Source organism: Scyliorhinus torazame, chromosome 25, assembly GCF_047496885.1.
Source record: "Scyliorhinus torazame isolate Kashiwa2021f chromosome 25, sScyTor2.1, whole genome shotgun sequence".
In the NCBI taxonomy this organism is placed as follows: Eukaryota; Metazoa; Chordata; class Chondrichthyes; order Carcharhiniformes; family Scyliorhinidae; genus Scyliorhinus; species Scyliorhinus torazame.
In genome coordinates, this window is record NC_092731.1 from 36,348,604 (window position 1) to 36,352,811 (window position 4,208).

Here is a 4,208-nt window from a genome sequence, read left to right on the forward strand (position 1 = left end):
CTGCTGCACAGTCAGCCCGTTCCCCGCCCTCCCCTCACGCCCCCTCGAGTCAGAGAGAGTCACTCACACATCTGGCAAACACAATGCAGCTGTGTTCATTCAGAGACTGGGTCTGCGCCAGGTCCCAGCACAGCCTCAGCTCCCTCTGTCACCCCAGTAACAGACAGTCAGCTCCCAGTCAGGGACAGCAGAGCCGGCAGCAGCCAGACTGGAGTTCCAGGGAGACAGTTCCAGATGGGAGAGGGTCAGACTGTTTCACCACTTTCCCACATTTACACTGCAAGGTTTCTGCCGTTACCAGTGCCAACGTTGGCCCGGTGCTGGCTGCCCACTGCCCACTGCCCGCTGCCCACTGACTGCTGCCCACTGCCCGCTCCCCACTGACTGCTGCCCACTGCCCGCTCCCCACTGACTGCTGCCCACTGCCCACTGACTGCTGCCCACTGCCCGCTCCCCACTGACTGCTGCCCACTGCCCACTGCCCGCTCCCCACTGCCCGCTCCCCACTGCCCACTGACTGCTGCCCACTCCTCACTGCCCACTCCACTGCCCACTGACTGCTGCCCACTGCCCACTGACTGCTGCCCACTGCCCGCTCCCCACTGCCCACTCCCCACTGCCCACTGACTGCTGCCCGCTCCCCACTGACTGCTGCCCGCTCCCTGCTGCCCGCTGCCCACTGCCTGCTCCCCGCTGCCCACTGACTGCTGCCTGCTCCCCGCTGCCCACTGCCCACTGACTGCTGCCCGCTCCCCACAGCCCACTGACTGCAGCCCGCTCCCCACTGCCCACTGACTGCTGCCCGTTCCCCACTGCCCACTGACTGCTGCCCGCTCCCCACTGCCTGCTCCCCACTGCCCACTGCCTGCTCCCCACTGCTCGCTCCCCACTGCCCGCTCCCCACTGCCCACTGACTGCTGCCCGCTCCCTGCTGCCCACTGCCCACTGACTGCTGCCTGCTGCCCACGGCCCACTGCCCACTGACTGCTGCCTGCTGCCCACCCCCCACTGCCCGCTCCCCGCTGCCTGCTCCCCACTGCCCGCTGACTGCTGCCCACTCCCTGCTGCCCACTGCCCACTGACTGCTGCCCACTCCCTGCTGCCCACTGACTGCTGTCCGCTCCCTGCTGCCCACTGACTGCTGCCTGCTCCCTGCTGCCCACTGCCCACTGACGGCTGCCCGCTCCCTGCTGCCCACTGACTGCCCACTGACTGCTGCCCACACCCCACTGCCCACTGACTGCTGCCTGCTGCCCACTGACTGCTGCCCACTGACTGCTGCCCGCTCCCTGCTGCCCACTGACTGCTCCCTGCTGCCCATGGCCCACTGCCCGCTTCCCACTGCCCACTGACTGCTCCCTGCTGCCCACTGCCCGCTCCACGCTGCCCACTGACTGCTGCCCGCTCCCTGCTGTCCACTGCCTGCTCCCCACTGCCCACTGACTGCTGCCCGCTCCCTGCTGCCCACTGCCCGCTGCCCGCTCCCTGCTGCCCACTGACTGCTGCCTGCTCCCCACTGCCCGCTGCCCGCTCCCTGCTGCCCGCTTCCTGCTGCCCATCTTCACTGCCCGCTCCCTGCTGCCCACTGCCCGCTCCCTGCTGCCCACTGACTGCTCCCTGCTGCCCACTGACTGCTGCCCGCTCCCCGCTGCCCACTGACTGCTGCCCGCTCCCCGCTGCCCACTGACTGCTGCCCGCTCCCTGCTGCCCACTGCCCGCTCCCCACTGCCCACTGACTGCTGCCCGCTCCCTGCTGTCCACTGCCCGCTTCCCACGGCCCACAGACTGCTGCCCGCTCCCCACTGCCCGCTCCCCGCTGCCCACTGACTGCTACCTGCTTCCCACTGCCCGCTGCCCACTGACTGCTGCCCGCTCCCTGTTGTCCACTGCCCGCTCCCCACGGCCCACAGACTGCTGCCCGCTCCCCACTGCCCGCTCCCCGCTGCCCACTGACTGCTTCCCACTGACTGCTGCCCGCTACCTGCTGCCCACTGACTGCTGCCCGCTCCCTGCTGCCCACTGCCCGCTGCCCGCTCCCTGCTGCCCACTGACTGCTGCCCGCTCCCTGCTGCCCACTGCCCGCTACCCGCTCCCTGCTGCCCACTGCCCGCTGTCCGCTTCCTGCTGCTCATCTTCACTGCCCGCTCCCTGCTGCCCACTGCCCACTGCGCGCTCCCTGCTGCCCACTGCCCGCTGCCTGCACCCTGCTGCCCACTGCCCTCTGCCCGCTCCCTGCTGCCCACTGCCCGCTGCCTGCTCCCTGCTGCCCACTGCCCACTCCCCACTGCCCGCTCCCCGCTGCCTGCTCCCTGCTCCCCACTGCCCGCTCCCCGCTCTCCACTGCCCACTGACTGCTGCCTGCTGCCCACTGCCCACTGACTGCTGCCCACTGCCTGCTGCCCACTGCCCGCTCCCTGCTGCCCACTGCCCGCTGCCCGCTCCTGCTGCCCACTGCCCGCTCCCTGCTGCCCACTGCCCGCTGCCTGCTCCCTACTGCCCACTGCCCGCTGCCTGCTCCCTGCTGCCCACTGCCCGCTGCCTGCTCCCTGCTGCCCACTGCCCGCTCCCCACTGCCCGCTCCCCACTGCCCGCTCCCTGCTGCCTGCTCCCTGCTGCCCACTGACTGCTGCCTGCTCCCCACTGACCACTGCCTGCTCCCCACTGCCCACTGCCCGCTCCCCACTGCCCACTGACTGCTGCCTGCTGCCCACTGCCCACTGACTGCTGCCCACTGCCTGCTGCCCGCTGCCCACTGACTGCTGCCCACTGCCCAATGACTGCTGCCTGCTGCCCACTGCCCACTGACTGCTGCCCGCTCCCCACTGTCCACTGACTGCTGCCCACTGCCCACTGACTGCTGCCCACTGACTGCTGCCCACTGACTGCTGCCCACTGACTGCTGCCCGCTGCCCACTGACTGCTGCCCACTGCCCACTGACTGCTGCCTACTGCCCACTGACTGCTGCCCACTGCCCACTGACTGCTGCCCACTGCCCACTGACTGCTGCCCACTGACTGCTGCCCGCTGCCCACTGACTGCTGCCTGCTGCCCACTGACTGCTGCCCACTGACTGCTGCCCACTGACTGCTGCCCACTGACTGCTGCCCACTGACTGCTGCCCACTACCCACTGACTGCTGCCCACTGACTGCTGCCCACTGCCCACTGACTGCTTCCCACTGCCCACTGACTGCTGCCCGCTGCCCACTGACTGCTGCCCACTGCCCACTGACTGCTGCCCACTGCCCACTGACTGCTGCCCGCTGCCCACTGACTGCTGCCCACTGACTGCTGCCCACTGCCCACTGACTGCTGCCCACTGACTGCTGCCCACTGAATGCTGCCCACTGCCCACTGACTGCTGCCCACTGCCCACTGACTGCTGCCCACTGCCCACTGACTGCTGCCCGCTGCCCACTGACTGCTGCCCACTGCCCACTGACTGCTGCCCACTGCCCACTGACTGCTGCCCGCTGCCCACTGCCCACTGACTGCTGCTCACTGACTGCTGCCCACTTCCCACTGCCCGCTGCCCACGGCCCACTGACTGCTGCCTGCTGCCCGCTCCCCGCTGCCCACTGCCCGCTCCCCGCTGCCCACTGCCTGCTGCCCACTGCCCACTGACTGCTGCCCACTGACTGCTGCCCACTTCCCACTGCCCGCTGCCCACGGCCCACTGACTGCTGCCCACTGCCTGCTGCCTGCTACCTGCTCCCCGCTGCCCACTGCCCGCTCCCCGCTGCCCACTGCCTGCTGCCCACTGCCCGCTTCCCACTGCCCGCTCCCCACTGCCCTCTCCCCACTGCCCTCTCCCCACTACCTCTTGACCACTCCCCACTGCCCGTTCCCCGCTGCCCGTTGACCACTGCCCACTGCCCACTGCCCGCTGCCCACTCCCCACTGCCAGCTCCCCACTGCCTGCTGCACTCTCCCCGCTGCCCGCTGCCTACTCCCTGCTGCCCACTGCCCGCTGCCCACTGCTCGCTCCACGCTCCACACTGTCCACTGCCCGCTGCCTGCTCCCTGCTGCCCGCTGCCAGCTCCCCGCTGCCCACTGCCCGCTGGCAGCTCCCCGCTGCCCGCTGCCTGCTGCCCGCTGCCCGCTGCCTGCTCCCTGCTGCCCACTGCCTGCTGCCCACTGCCTGCTGCCCACTGCCCCCTGTCTGCTGCCTACTCCCTGCTGCCCGCTGCCCGCTGCCTGCTGCCCG